Here is a 16,658-nt window from a genome sequence, read left to right as displayed (position 1 = left end):
TTTTCATGTCTCTCAAGGCTAGTGACTGTCAAAGCCAAAGGTTAATAGACATCTATCACAGCTTTTGTTGTCATTGTTGCCCTGTGTAGCTGGCTGCTATAGTAATTTTGTCCTGGCCATTCATTTACCCTAACAACAGAGGGGCCAATACAGTGGGCTTGTATCCACTATGGAATGATCCAGTGGGGCAAGAGATGGCTGTGATACTCAGATGACTGCTGTGCATTGGTATTCAGCTGCCAGTACCAAGCAGACTGAAAGCTAGGTGTACAATCATGCAAGGCTGGGGAAATGCTGTCAGCTTGCTGGGAAGAGGCACCCAGAGAGAAGAGTGGAGAGCTAGTTCAAAGTGGTACAAGGGAAGGTACAGAAGGATGGACAAATAAAGATAAGAATGGAGGCAGGAGACTAAGAAGTGGAAGGCTGCCTTGATTTAGTGGGAGGTTCATGTGAAGAACAACAGCAAGCTAGAGAAGTTGTACTTGAAGAAAGCTTTTACATAGCAAATACAGTGGTGTTGTAAATTAGTATGGAGAATGGGTTCAATGGTTTCTTATCCCAAAGAGGGCTCACATTTAATAAATGTTGGGCAAACTGAAGCATCAATATGAACATATAGGCTTGCCAACTCTAATTAGGAAAATACCTGGAGATTTGGGGGGTTAGTCTGGGGAAGGCAGGGTTTGGAGCATGGAGGAGCCCCAATGGGATATAATGCCATAGAATTCACCTTCCAAAATAGCCATTTTCTTCAGGGGAAATGATCACTATAGTCTGGGTATCAGTTGTAATTGTGGGAGATCTCTAGGTTCCACCTGGAGCTTGGCAACCCTATGAAGGGAAGCCAGTATACATGATATAGTGGACTACATTTGTGACCTCAGCTGACATTGCTATTTGTACATTGTACATAATCATAGCTCCCAGTTGCTATATTATATGAAAAGGCCTTGAAAATTAGAAATATACTGCTGCTACCTATTATCTCCAGCTCATATATACCTTTGTTTTGGCATATACACAAACTGTGGAAATTTCTGTAAATAAATCGAGAATTTCAAAGGAATGGCTCTGTCAGATCCTGAATGACTGATTATAATTTCCTTGTTGTGGACTAATGTAGCTGCTCAGTTTGGGCTAGCCAAGATTACAAGAAAATACAAATTCTACCAGGTTAATCTTGTACACAAAACTACTATAGGAGAAAACTGAACCAAGTTTGAGTCCAGTGACATCTTTAAGACCACAAATATAAGGATCTAATAATATTAATTAAAAATGTACAACTTAAATATTATCAAATATACCAAAATATATGTATTTATTCTAAATTAAATAAAAACAGATATAGATCCAAGAGCAGCCTCAAAACAGGATAAAATCATACATAGGTATCAAGCAGAAAACATATGTGACCAAGACCATACACATTTTGGCCTCTTCCAACTTCTTCAGTGGTCAGACATATGTATCGACAAGACTTTTTTTGAGCAGGAATGCACAGGAACGCAGTTCCGGCTGGCTTGGCGTCAAGGGGTGTGGCTTAATATGCAAATGAGATCCTGCTGTTTTTTTCTACAAAAAGCCCTGTGTGAAACGATGGTGACATCAGGGGGTGTGGCCTAATATGCAAATGAATTCCTACTGGGCTTTTTCTGCAAAAAACCCCTGTATATTGTTCATTAGCTTCAGGTAGTAAAAAGGAATACTGAAAACAGGACCAATTAAAAATAATTGTATAAGAAATCTCAGTGACTCAAGGCAGGAATAAAATACAGAGGCCTCATTGTCAAATACCTTCTACCCTGATCATATACTTATATCTTCAATTATGTGTCTTTCTCTCTTGGTCCAAGGAAAGTATATTCTACATGTAATTTGGAGCCAATTGCAGGTAAAGTTTACTTTCCTTGGAACAAGAGAGAAAGACACATAATTGAAGACACCAGGGCAGAAGGTATTTGAAAATGAGGCCTCTGTGTTTTATCCCTGCCTCGAGTCACTGAGATTTCTTATACAATCATTTTTAATTGGTCCTATTTTCAGTATTCATTGTACTACCTGGAGCTAATGTGGTGTGTGTATGTGTGTATTTAACTGCTGAGGAAGATGGAATTAGCTGAAACATGTATGGTCTTGGTCACATGTTTTTTGCTTGATACCTGTATTTTTTTACCCTGTTTTGAGGGGACTATTAGGCTAGGGTTGCCAAGTCCAACTCAGGAAATATCTGGGGACATTGGGAGTGGAGCCAGGAGACTTTGGGAGTGGAGCCAGGAGCAAGGTTGTGACAAGCACAATTGAGCTCTGAAGGGAGTTCTGGCCCTCACATTTAAAGGGACCACATTCCTTTTAAATGCCATTCCAGCACTGAAAATAAAGGGGGATGGAGCACATAGAATTCTTCTCTTGGGGCTAAAGAATTGGATCCCATGGTCCAGTCTTTTTGAAACATGGGGGGGGGGGGGTGGAGGAGAGGCACCAGATGCTATTTGTGCCTCTGCCTCAAAAACCAGTCCTCCCCAGAGCCCCAGATACCCATAGATTGATTCTTTATTATACTCTACTAGTATGAAACTCATGCTTTGCTATGGTATTTAACTACCTCTAATCCAGTTGTAATACTTCTGTGTATATTGCCCCCCCCCCAGTCGAAATGAAGAGGCTGACACAGTATGTTGGGTATAAAACCAGGCCGCTTTATTGAACAAACTTATCAACTATAACTGGCAGGGGTATAACCTAGAAGGACAAGCCCTGGGGTCACCCCCTGACCCCGCGTTGTCCTATGAGGGCGAGCCACCCTGCCCCCAGCACAAACCCGCCATATTCGGCTGTAGCTGAGCGGCCAGGCCCAAGCCATTCTCCACCTGGGCTAGCATCAATCCCCCATGAAAGCTCTGCCCAGGTGAGGCTTTTCTGTGATCTGCATTCCCCGCATTGAACCGCACAGCCCATCTGCGGTTCATACAGACCACCCGCACACTCAGTGCTAAGCCATAGGTGCTCCCCTAAAAACTCTGTGGCCAATACATCCTCCAGCCTGCGACCGAATAAACTCAAACTAAGACCCTAACACTACAAGGCAGTACAAGGTAGGTGAAAAACAACGCCACATTGGCCAATTCTGTGAAGATGAAAAAATTCCTACCTGGCCCCCAATAAGGCGACCGGAAAAATCCTGTGCTGCCAAAGGGGAGGGCGGGCGGGCAGAGAGCCGAAGGCAAACTGCATAGTTCTGGGCAGGGTCAGGGCTTATATAGCCCCGACGCCACGCCCGACAAAACACCCGGATGAGCTGACGCTGTAAGTCAACCACTCCCTCCTTCCGCGCGGCAATAACAGACCCCAGCCTGAACACCGGCGAAGCCAGCTTGGCTGGGAAGGGACCGGACATAATTTTTGTGTGTTTTAGGAAGGGTGTTTTGTTTTTGAAATTGGTTTTATAATATAATAGCAGTAGGAATAAGTCCTGTTGTGAGGGGAAATACAACGGGCTCTAGAAAGAGACCCTTGCTGTCTTCCTGCCCAGTCACCCAAGCTAAGGCAGTCACTCCCCCCAACCTTGGTGTCTTCCCACCCACCCAAGGCAGCTGTTTTCTGTAAGGGAATTGATCTGACTTCAGCTTTCCATCTCCTCTCCCCATCTACAGTCTCTACCTAGGAAAAGTGCATTCTTTTTCTACAGTGTGGACTAAAGCAGCATACATCATTCGCCTCTCCCCCTTTTGATCTGCACAACAACCCTGTGAGGTAGACTAGTCTAAAAGTATGTGTGTGGTCCAAAATCATAATGTGTGGACCAAATCAGGAGGAGAGTGACCTTAGCAGGGTATAATGACACAGAGTCCACCTTGCAAAACAGCCATTTTCTCCAGGGAAGCTGATCTCTGCCATCTGGAGAGCAGTTGTAATTCTGAGTGATCTCCAGCCCTCACCTGGAGCATGGCAACAATGGTTCCCCAGAAGGAATTGGCTGGTTTGGAAAGTGGAGCCTTTGGCATTGTACCTGTCTGGGGTCCCACTCCTCCTCTAAGCCCACCCTCTCCAGGCTCCACCCCTCAAATCTCCAGGAAATTCCCAACTTGGAGCTGGTAACCCTATCTCCTTCACAGCTGATCATCAACCAGCCAATCATGGAAGGAATGCTCTCCCCAATTTTTGAGTTTCTAGGTCCAGGGGTTTTGGCTGGGCGTTGATGAGTCAGTCAGGACCAGTGTTCCCTCTAAGCTGAGTTAGTGTGAGCTAGCTCACAGTTTTTAGCCTCTGGCTCACACATTTTTGTCTTAGCTCAGGAGAGAAAGCCCCAGAGCAAACTAATTTGTGCAGTAGCTCACAACTTCAATGTCAGTCACTCACAAAGTAGAATTTTTGCTCACAAGACTCCACAGCTTAGAGGAAGTATTGGTCAGGACACTTGTTCAACTGTCTGCAGTCTCCATTAACTGATTTTCACCTCAGAACACAGTGCTCCACAGCTGACCAATCAGAGAGAGGTGTGTGTAAGCAGGCAGCAGCCTGCCAGGCATAAAGCAAAGCTTTACCACTTTGTGAAAGCACATTTTACCCCTTTTCACCCTCTTGGGGTGGAATTTTTAAAAAACCCTTCATTATGGTCATTTACGTAATGGAAGGAATACACTCCTTGAATTTTGGGTTTCTAGGTCCAGGGATTTGGGCTGGGTGTTGATGAGCCAGTCAGGACACTTGTTTTCATATATATAGATGGGGACCAGTATCCATAGGGTATGATGGAGTGCTCCATTATATATGATAATATTAATGTTGTATGTTTTTAATTGGTATTATTTGGCTCTTATAGTTGTGATAACCAGGGCTTTTATTTAGCAAGAACGCACAGGAATACAGTTCCAGCTGCTGAATTTTTGGAGATGGATCCTGATCAATCTAGCTATGCCTATGACTATATATATAGGGTCAGTTCAATGTATGCCAAAAAAAAATAAGCTACCAAGAGATGTGGTAGTAAGATTTGTATCAAGAGACATGGTTGGAAAACTTTTAAGTAAACAATTTGGAAAACCAATGGAGGTTGAAGGAAGCAGAGTGAGAATTATGAAAGAGCTGCTAAGAAAGGTCATAAATGACAGAAGACTGTACAAGAAATTAACTGATAAACTACATGACAAAGGTTTGTGATACAGATGGATATTACCAGAAGGTCTAAGCTTTGAATTGGAAGGAAAGAGGATTACAATTAACAATGTTCAAGACCAGAGGAGATTTTTTGAGGAACATAGGGATTTGGGGGATACAGAATAAGTGAAGAATCATTATGGATTACAAATTATCATCTTGGAATGTAAATGGACTAAATTCACCGCAAAAAAGAAAGGCTACATTTCATTGGATTAAAAAGCAAAAATGTAATATAATTTGTCTACAAGAAGTGCATATTAAACAAATGGATTACAAATTTTTGTGGATTGGGTACAGAATTTTTTTCACCCAACAAACAATTGGGTACAGAATTTTTTTCACTGGCTAAAGAAAAAAAAAGGGGGAGTGATTTTTTACATAAAACAAGAACTTAACCCAAAATTGATTTTTAAAGATGATGGTGGAAGATATGTAGCAGCGGAAGTGTCATTAAATGACAAAAAAAACTTGTAAGTGGGATTGTATGCCCCAAATGGGGCAAAGGACTCTTTCTTTAAAGAAATTGTACAGCAATTGGACCAAGTGGTATATGAACAAATAATGGTGTTGGGAGATTTTAATGGAACAGTTAAAAATATTTTAGACAGATCTGGAAAAAGAAATAAAGAAGGGAAATTACCAGTCTTTTTTTGACTTAGTGAATCAGTTTATCTAATCTTATGGTGCGTGACTACACCTTTTTTTCAGCAAGACATAATTCTTTCTCAAGGATTGATATGTTATGGGCTACAAAAGATCTTGGACTTATGATGAAAAAAATAGAGATTCTTCCTAAAGTGGGGCAGATCATAACCCAATACTGTGGTCAGCAAAGTATGCCAAAAAGACTAGGAGGTGGAGGATAAATGAAGATTTACTACAGAGAGTAGATATAGTGGTGTCTCTAGAAAAAGAAACTAAAGCTTTCTTCCAAATAAATGAAAAAGAGGACATACAATTTCAAACAGTGTGGGATGCGTATAAAGCTGTAATAAGAGGCATTTTAATTACATTTAACAATAAAGACAAAAGAGCAAAAGAGAAACAAATGTTGGATATCCAAAAAGAGATTGCTAAGAAGGAAAAGGAACTTAGAAAGTGACCAGGGGAAAAGAAAATTATAAGGGAGATTACAGTGTTACAAAACCAGCTACGACATCTGCTAAATAAAGAAGTAGAATGGAATCTTTATGCTAGGAGTTCGCATCAAAGGGAGTGTGCCCCAGGAAACCCTGCAAGTTTAGACATGAGTGCCCACTTTGTGGGGGCGCGCATGCCCTCTCGGCGTGTAGCAGGTCAAAGCCTAGGGCTGGGGGTAAGCGCCCCGGTGGCGGCGGTCAGCAGCCCCCTGGAAAAGGGGCCCAGCCCCCTTCGTCTGAAGGTGCTCAGTAGATTGTTGAGCAAGTACCCGCAAAAAGCTGACGGCCAGTATTTGTTGGAGGGATTTTCTTCAGGGTTCCGTATCCCTTGCCAGGGGCTCAGGGCCCCCTTTGTGGCTTCTAATCTTCGTTTGGTGGCGGGCCTTGAGCACATAGTTAGGGCTAAGATAGCCAAGGAGTGCCAGGTCTTAGAACCCTTTGATATGCTGCCTGTGCCCGCGTTGCGTGTATCTCCCTTGGGGGTGGTGCCTAAGAAGGCGCCTGGGGAATACCGCCTTATTCATCATCTGTCCTACCCCAAGGGGGCGTCGGTGAACGACGCCATCCCTGAGGAGTTGTGCTCAGTAAGGTACACTTCCTTTGACCAGGCGGTCAAGGTAGTGTGGGGTTGCGGGGTTGGGGCCGAGATGGCAAAATGCGACATTAAGTCGGCATTCCGTCTCTTGCCAGTCCACCCCGAGAACTTCGAGTTACTGGGGTTTTCTTTTGAGGGCAAGTTTTATATGGACCGCGCCCTCCCGATGGGGTGTTCGGTATCCTGTGCCGCATTCGAGCGCTTTAGCTCCTTTGTTGAATGGGTGTTAAGGGATAGGACTGGGCTTAGCGACATGCGCATTACCTGGACGACTAACTTTTTGTCGGTCCAGCAGGCTCAGGATAATGTGCCAGGTTGTTACATTCCTTCCAGGAATTAGCCCTCGAGCTTGGGGTACCTTTGGCACACGAGAAGACCGAGGGGCCCAGTACTATATTCACGTTCCTGGGCATTGAGCTGGACACCCACCAGCAGGCTTCTCGGCTGCCTGATGTTAAGGTCGCCGATCTTAAGGTCTTAGCCACCCTAAGGAGGCAGCGGAAAGTTTCGCTGCTCGAATTGCAGCAGGTGGAGGGTCACCTTAACTTTGCATGCAAAGTGGTGGCACCCGGTACGGCCTTTTTGAGGCATCTTTGTGACGCTATGAGTCAGTTGCGGCTCCCTCACCATCGGGTCCGAGTGACCGCTGGAATGCGGGCAGACCTGGAGGTCTGGGAGGGGTTTTTAGAATCATTTAATGGTGTTTCCTTTTGGCGAGAGGATTTGAAGATCGAAGCTGAGCTTCAGATCTCCTCGGACGCTTCCGGATCCACCGGTTTTGGGGTGTATTTTCGGGGGCACTGGTTATTATTATTATTATTTTATGACTTCTATCCCGCCCTTCCCAACAAGTGGCTCAGGGCGGCTTACAACACAGGAATCGAACATAAATAGGCATTAAACATAGAGCATTTAAATTTAAACATTAAACCATTTAAAACATTTAAAGCATTGGGGGCAGCAGACATCCAGTATAACTACGCTCAGTTTCTTGTACCAGCTCGTCATAGGCCAGCTGGAAGAGGGTTGTCTTACAGGCCCTGCGGAACTGGGCGAGGTCCCGCAGGGCCCTCACCTCTTCCGGCAGCTGGTTCCACCAGGAGGGGGCCATAATAGAGAAGGCCCGGTCCCTTGTCAATTTTAAGCGGGCTTCCTTTGGCCCGGGGATATCTAGGAGATTTTGAGTTCCCGATCTCAGTACTCTCTGGGGAACATGCGGGGAGAGACGGTCCTTCAGGTAGGCAGGTCCTAGGCCATATAGGGCTTTAAAGGTAATAACCAGCACCTTGTACCAGACTCGGTAAGCTATCGGCAGCCAGTGCAGGTCCTGGAGCCCTGGCCGGATGTGCTCCCTTCTTGGGAACCCTAACAACAGCCGGGCCGCGGCATTCTGCACTAGCTACAGCTTTTGGGTTCGGCACAAAGGCAGCCCCATGTAGAGAGCATTGCAGTAGTCCAACCTCGAGGTGACCGTGGCATGGATCACTGTTGCTAGATCGTCACGTTCCAGGAAGGGGGCCAACTGCCTTGCCCGCCTAAGGTGAAAAAACGTGGACTTGGCAGTGGCTGCTATCTGAGCCTCCATCGTTAAGGAGGGCTCCAATAGTACCCCAGGCTTTTGACCCTGTCCGCCGCTATCAGCGGCGCACCCTCAAAAGCTGGTAGGGGGATTTCCCTCCCTTGACCCCGACGACCCAAGCAAAGGACCTCTGTATTCGCTGGATTTAGCCTCAGCCCGCTCAGTCTGAGCCACCCAGCCACTTCCTGTAATGCCCGGTCTAGATTTTCTGGGGCGGAGACTGGTCGGCCGTCCATAAGTAGATAGAGCTGGGTGTCATCAGCATACTGGTGACAACCCAGCCCGTACCTTCGAGCAATCTGGGCAAGGGGACGCATATAGATGTTGAATAACATCTGGGAGAGAACCGCCCCCTGAGGCACTCCGCAATCAAGCGTTCGCCTATGGGATAGCTCACCCCCAATCGCGACCCTTTGTCCCCGACCTTCGAGGAAAGAGGAAAGCCACTGTAAAGCCAACCCCTGAATCCCCGCGTCGGCAAGGTGGCAGGTCAGTAACCGATGGTCGACCGTGTCGAACGCCACCGACAGGTCCAACAACATCAGCACTGCCGAGCCGCCCCGATCCAGATGCCGTTGAAGGTCATCCACCAGGGCGACCAACACCGTCTCCGTCCCGTGACCCGGGAGAAAGCCAGACTGGAGTGGATTGAGGACGGAAGCATTCTCCTGGAAAGTCTGTAACTGCATCGCCACTGCCCTCTCAATAAGCTTGCCCAAAAAGGGCAAGTTTGAGACCGGCCGATAGTGCGCCAATTGGGCCGGGTCTAAAGTTGGTTTTTTTAAGAGGGGGCGGACCACTTCCATCAGAGATCTATTTATGATATCCCGTATAGGATATCTAAGCTCCCTCTGGCAAGATTTAATAAGCAAGGAGGGGCAAGGGTCCAGATTACAGATTGTTGGGCGTGCAGATAAGAGATTCCTGTCAACTTCCTCCAGGCTGAGGGGGCCGAAGCCATCCAGAACACAATCCAAAGACAGGCCCGGAGCCTCGATTTCACTGACTGTCTCAAATATGGCCGGGGGGGTCGGGGCGGAGTGACGCGATCTCGTGCGCAAAGAATTTTGCAAAAGCCTCACAGCCAATCTCCAATTCAATAGAATTTGGTCTGCCTTGTGGCAGTGTCATAAGGTTCCGAATTATATCAAACAATTGTGCCGGGCGCGAAGTTGCGGACGCAATCTTAGTCGCAAAGTATGTTTTCTTTGCGGCTTTGATTGCCATCTCATAGGATTTCAAACTCTCTCTATAGGATGTTCGAGTCGCTTCGTCTCGAGTACGCCGCCATTGTCTCTCTAGTCGTCTGAGCCCCCGTTTTTGTTACCGCAACCCCTGGTTAAACCAGGGTGATGGCTTCGAACGGGGGCGCAGAGGGTGCCTAGGTGCGACCTCCTCAATGGCCCTAAAGAGTCCATCATTCCAGGACTCTAGCAGGTCATCCAGGGAGTCGCCAGTGGGCCATACATCCCGTAGAGTCGTTAGGAACCATTCCGGGTCCATCAGGCTCCACAGGCGAGTTAAAATACGCTCTCTGCCTTAACAGGTTTGGGGTGATACATCCACACGAGCCTTAAGGGCACAGTGATCCGACCATGGCACTGCTATAGTAGCAATATCGTCCACTAAAACTCCCGCCACAAAGACCAGGTCTAACATGTGTCCCGCCTGATGAGTGGGCGTTGTAACAACCTGGGAGAGTCCCAGTGTCGCCATGGATGACACTAGGTCCAACGCCTGACTGGAACCCGCGTCGTCGGCATGGACGTTGAAGTCACCCAAGACCAATAGCCTAGGGTACTCCAACGCCCAGCCCGCTGCCGCCTCCACCAGGGATGGTAAGGCGCTGGCCGGTGCGTTAGGCAGTCATACACCAGCCAGATCGCCAACCCCTCCCCAACGTCCCACATCAGGCCGACACATTCAACGCCTGGAATCTCCGGGGCCGGGAGTGCCCTGAAGGAGTTAGCCTCTCGTATGAACAATGCCACTCCTCCCCCCGCCCGCTAGTCCAGGACTGGTGAAAGACCGAGTATCCCGGGGGGATCATCTGGGAAAGAGTCACAGTCTCCCCATCCCGCACCCAGGTCTCGGTCACGCAAGCCAGGTCCATATCCTGCTCCAGCAGGAAATCCCGAAGGATCATGGTCTTATTATTGATGGACCTGGCATTACATAACACCAGTGACGGAGGCGAGTACATTCGTCAGGTTACACTACCTGTCACCATCGGGATGAGACACAGGCTGGAAGGTGGCCGAGCACCACTATGTCTCAGCCCGCTTCGCCTATAAATCTGCCTGTTCCCACCGTCATACCTTCCCCTCCCCAGGAGTACCGGAATCCCTAGGCCAGTCATCAGCTCCCGGTGGGCACCAGCTCAACAGCTGGTAGTACCAATACCTCTGACTTCTTTTAATTCCTATGTTCTGATCTATCAATGATACCCACTACCAATTAATTCAAATTTAAGTCCCTCAACCAACACCCACTAACTCCTTAGCTAAAATTAATAAATTAATAGATCCCTTGGCTCCTTAATTAAACCTCTACCTCTACCTCTGTCCTCATCTCTTATTAATTTGCCAGCAATATAACCATATAGCTAATCAAAAATCTAGTTAAAAGACCAATAAATAATTAATAATCATCTAGTTTTACAAAAATTGGTAGTTGAGAACAATAGAATTAAAGGGCAAAGTTATAGTTGTTTACAAAGTGACGGTGCAATAAAATACAAAGTTCTTATCTTATGTTGTTTAAAGTGCGGTCGTGTCCAGAAGGTGCAAGGCAAGCTAAAAGCAGAAAGTTCAGTTCTGGTGCGCCGAGCAATGGCCCGCGGAATAGTTGGACAGCGGGCTCAGCAGGGATCTTACATTCTTGGAATTTTTCCCTATTTTGGTAGCAGTCTGGCTTTGGGGCGAGCAGCTGGCCAACCATTCGGTGCTCTTCTGGTGTGATAACATGGCGGTAGTGCACGTTATCAACTCCTTGTCGTCCAAGTCAGTGTTAGTGATGAACCTGGTCAGGTCATTCATGCTGCGTTGCCTCCGGTTGAATATTTTATTTCTGGCAAGGCACGTACCTGGAGTGTGCAACGGGGTGGCGGATGCTCTGTCTCGTCAACAGATGGAGCGTTTCCATCAACTTGCCCCAGAAGCGGACCCACTTCTGCGTGAATGCCCCTGGACCTCTGGCGACTTGGGAAGCAGAAGCTGGTAGGGCTATTCAACTAGCTCTAGCACCCAGTACCAGGAAAGCGTACGGGAGAGCAGCCTCCCAATTTCGGGCATTCAGGAGCACCGCGGCGCTGCATGATAGTTGGCCGGTGCCGACGGAGTACATCATGCAGTTCTGCGTGCACCAAAAAGAGAGGGGTCTAGGGCTGAAGACAATTAGGGGGAAACTGGCGGCTTTGGCCTTTATTAGTAAAGCCCACGGGTTCTCTGAGAGTACGGGCGATTTCAGGGTCCGGAAGATGTTAGAGGGATGGGCCAGAGAGCGCGGCCCGCGGGTGGACACCCGGCAACCCATATCCCCTTTTGTTCTTAAGGGGTTGTTTGGGAGTTGGCCGGGCATATGTGCTTCCCCTTTCGAGGCCGCTCTGTTTCATGTGGCCTCGTTGGTGGCCTTTTTTGGTACGCTACGTATTAGCAAGCTGGTAGTGCAGTCTAAGACTGACACTTCGGGGCGTGCGCTCCAGGCCAGGGATGTTAAAATTGGGCAAGGGCAGATTATTTTGACAATTTGGTGGTCCAAAACTGATCAACGGCAAAAGGGGTTGAGCATCACAATTGGACAGTGTGCTTTGATGGAGCTGTGCCCGGTTAGGGCCGTCAATCATTATGCGCGGCTTAGGGGCGAAGAGGAGGGCCCCTTTTTTAGGCATGATGAGGGCTCCCCCCTCACTAAATATCAGTTTTGGGCCGTGACAAGCCATGCCTTGGCTGAGCTGGGTTTGAGGGGCGTCAAATTTGGGATGCACTTATTCCGTATTGGAGCCACCTCCACAGCTGCTATGATGGGCTACACTCCTGCCACCATCAAGCGCATTGGCCAGTGGCAGTCGACAGCTTTTAAATCCTAGGTGCGCCCGTTGGTCGCCTAGGGGGTCGGTGTGGTGATGCAATTGTTGTATTGATGATGGTTGTTAATTGTTGTGACAATTTTCTGTTTTTCAGGTGCTGGGGCTCGTAGTGAGAGGCGTTGTATTCTCATCTGCGGGCACAGCATGGTGTTCTGGGCTGCCCATCAAGCCAGGCAATCTCCAGTGGGCACCCAGCTGGGCCTCAGCGAGTGGGCAGTTGTAGAGTGGCTGGGTCGTCAGGGCCTGCGCTGGCCTGGGATTATGCTCTTGTTGTTTAGGGAAAGGGCAGCACCTCCCCCACATATTTTGGTCGTTCACCTGGGTGGGAACGACTTGGGGTTACTGCGGAGAAAAGCCCTTTCGCAGCAGGCACTGGCCGATCTCCGGGAGGTTAAGCGGAGATGGCCCGGGGTGATCCTGGTATGGTCAGCAATCCTGCCTCGCAGGATTTGGAGATACACCCTTTCGCCTGGCGGGATTGAGCGCGCTAGGCGTAAGGCCAATAGGGCCCTGCAGAAAGCAATGGAGAATGGCTTGGGGATTTTTCTCCCTCATCCGGCCATACGGGTCGATGACACCGACCTGTATCGGCCGGATGGGGTTCACCTTTCCGAGTTGGGCAACCGGGCCCTTTTAGAGGAGTTGCGGCAGGGTTTGCGGTCGGCTCTGGGCTGCCCGTTGGGGCGCTAATGCCTAAGCAGAGGCTTGGCATTGGCGGTGGCTGGAGGATGTATTGGCCACAGTGTTTTCAGGGGAGCACCTATGGCCTAGCACCAGTGGTGCGGGTGGTCTGTATGAACCACAGATGGGCTACACGGCTCAGTGCGGGGAATGCAGATCACGGAAAAGCCTCACCTGGGTGGATCTTTCCATGGGGGATTGATGCTAGCCCAGGTGAAGCATGGCTCGGGGCCTGGCCGCTCAGCTACAACCCGAATACGGCGGGCTTGTGCTAGGGGCAGGGTGGCTGGCCCTCTAGGACAAGGTGGGGTCAGGGGGTGACCCCAGGGCTTGTCCCGTTTAGGCCCCATCCCTGCCAGTTTTAGGTCCATAACTTTTAAATAAAGCGGCTTGGTTTTTATACCAACACTTTGTGTCTGTCTCTTCATTCCAACTGGGGGGGGGGGCAAGGCCCGGCCCCTTCCCAGCCAAGCCGGCATCGCCAGCTTTCAGGCTGGGGGCCGTCTTTGCCCCCTCAGAAGGAGGGAGTGGCAGATCTTCAGCCCGACATCCGGGACTGTTCTCTGGGCGCGGCATCAGGGCTATATAAGTCCTGGCCCCGCCCAGAGCTTCGCACTTCATTTGGGCTCTCTGCCCGCCCACCCTCCCCGTGGCAGTACAGGTTTTAACCGGTCGCCTTATTAGGGGCCAGGTAGGAATTTTTTCACCTTCACATAATTGGCCCATGTGGAGTTGTTTTTTGCCTACCTTGTACTGCCTTGTAGCGTTAGGTTTACCGATAGGAGTTCTAATTTGGTCGCAGGCTGGAGGATGTATTGGCCACAGTGTTTTCAGGGGAGCACCTATGGCCTAGCACCAGTGGTGCAGGTGGTCTGTATGAACCACAGATGGGCTACACGGCTCAGTGCGGGGAATGCAGATCACGGAAAAGCCTCACCTGGGCGGATCTTTCCATGGGGGATTGATGCTAGCCCAGGTGGAGAATGGCTCGGGGCCTGGCCGCTCAGCTACAACCCGAATACGGCAGGCTTGTGCTGGGGCAGGGTGGCTCGCCCTCTAGGACAAGGCGGGGTCAGGGGGTGACCCCAGGGCTTGTCCCGTTTAGGCCCCATCCCTGCCAGTTTTAGGTTCATAACTTTTAAAGAAAGCGGCCCGGTTTTTATACCAACACTTTGTGTCTGTCTCTTCATCCCGACTGGGGGGGCAAATACCTGGCCTGGCAAATTAAAAAAAAAAGAGAGAGAGTAAATTTAGTAACAAAATTGTGTCAGGTGGTAAAGATATTGTAGACCAAGCAGGAATTAAAAGGGAATTTTATAAATATTATGCTAAGTTATGTCAAAAGGTGGAGCAGAGAAAAATAAATGTTTATTTACAGAAAATACAAGTAAGTCCCTTAACACAAAACATACAAAAGCTCTTAAATGAACCAATTGGAAAAATAGAAGTTGAAGCAGCAATAAACTCAATGAAATTGGGAAAAGCACTGGGTCCAGGTGGTTTTACTGCTAAATTTTATAAAGTCCTCGCAGAGACATTAGTACCAAAACTCCAAAAATTGATGACTATAGTAAGAACTGATGGGAAAGTGCCAAATACATGGAAGGAAGCAGTAATTTCATTGATACTGAAAGAAGATAGAAACACCACAAATGTAAAAAATTATAGACCAATTTCACTACTTAATAATGATTATAAAATATATGCTAGGATACTAGCAGAAAGACTCAAACAGCATTTGAACAATTTTATTAAAGACGAGTAAGCAGGTTTTCTTCCCAGGAGACAAATTAAAGATAATATTAGAACTGTCATAGATGTGGTTGAATATTATGAGAAGCACCCTGAAAAAGAAGTGGCATTATTCTTTGCTGATGCAGAGAAGGCCTTTGATAATGTGAATTGGGACTTTATGTTTGCAGTGATGGAGAAATTGGGATTAGGAGAAAATGTTATAAGAATGGTTAAGACGATATATACTGAACAACAAGCAAGATTTTGTATAAATGCAAATTTGATGGAAAAAATGACAATCAGCAAAGATACGAGACAAGGTTGCCCTCTATCTCTATTGATATTCATAATGACTTTAGAGATTTTGCTTATGCAAATACAAGAAGATAAGGCGATAGAGGGATTGAAGTTGAAAGGGTTTTCTTACAAGTATAGAGTATTTACTGATGATGTAATGCTTATCAATGAAAATCCTATTTGTGTAATACCTCTGATGCTTTGCAAGATACAGGAGTATGGAGAACTGGCAGAATTTTATATAAATAAAGAATAATTAAAAAACATGTAAAATATGACAAAGAATCAACAGGAAGAATTACAAAATGCAACAGATTGTGAAGTTGTTTCAAAAGTAAAATATCTGGGTGTGGAAATCACTATGAAAAATATAGATTTATATAAAAATAACTATGAAAAGTTTTGGCGTAAGATTGATGGAGATTTGCTAAAATGGAATAAATTGAATTTGTCTTTGCTGAACAGAATTTCTGCAATCAAAATGAATGTTCTACCAAGAATTCTACCAAGATATGGGGGTGAGAGAAAACCACTTTGGATTGTGCCAACGGAAGTGATAAAATTATATTCATATACCTCCAAAGTGAAGTGGTTATCATATAAACAATTGTTAAAGATGCATGGTGGGAAGGTTGAATTAAAATCGGTAGAAGAATTGGAATATAAATATAATTGGTTTCAAATGCAACAAATTAAGAGCTTGGTGGAACAGGATATTAAAAACGAAGGCATAAAACAAGAACAAACCGAATTGGGAAGAATCTTCTTTGATGATAATGATAAATTGATATCAAGAATTTATAAACTGTTATTGAAATGGTCTATGGAAGATGAGGTAGTTAAATCTCAAATGATTAAATGGGCAATTAATATAAATAAAGAAATACAAATGGAATCATGGGAACACTTGTGGAAGAACTCTATGAAGATATCTACATGTTACAATATTAAAGAGAACTGTTTTAAGATGTTATATAGATGGTATATGATGCCTAAGAAACTAGCAAAAATGAGCAACCAGATGTCAGACAGATGTAGGAACTGTAAAAAGCATGAAGGTTCTTTTTACCACATGTGGTTGACGTGTGAAAAGGCAAGACAATACTGGCAAATGATTCAGAAAGAAATGTCAGAAATTATGACATTATGACGTTAAGAAATCTCCAGACGTGTTTTTGTTGGGATTACAAATGGAAAGTTTTCTGAAATCAGACAGAACTATTGTGTGGTATCTACTTTCAGCTGCAAGGATACTGTATGCGCAGCTATGAAAGCAAGATAATACACCAGAAAAATGGGACTGGATTTTAAAAGTTATGTCTTGGAGTGAAATGGACAAACTTACAAGAATTTTAAAAGACTATGTTTGGAGAAGTTTAAAACAGA

Source organism: Heteronotia binoei, chromosome 8 (genome assembly GCF_032191835.1).
Source record: "Heteronotia binoei isolate CCM8104 ecotype False Entrance Well chromosome 8, APGP_CSIRO_Hbin_v1, whole genome shotgun sequence".
In the NCBI taxonomy this organism is placed as follows: domain Eukaryota; kingdom Metazoa; phylum Chordata; class Lepidosauria; order Squamata; family Gekkonidae; genus Heteronotia; species Heteronotia binoei.
This window is presented reverse-complemented; position numbering follows the sequence as displayed.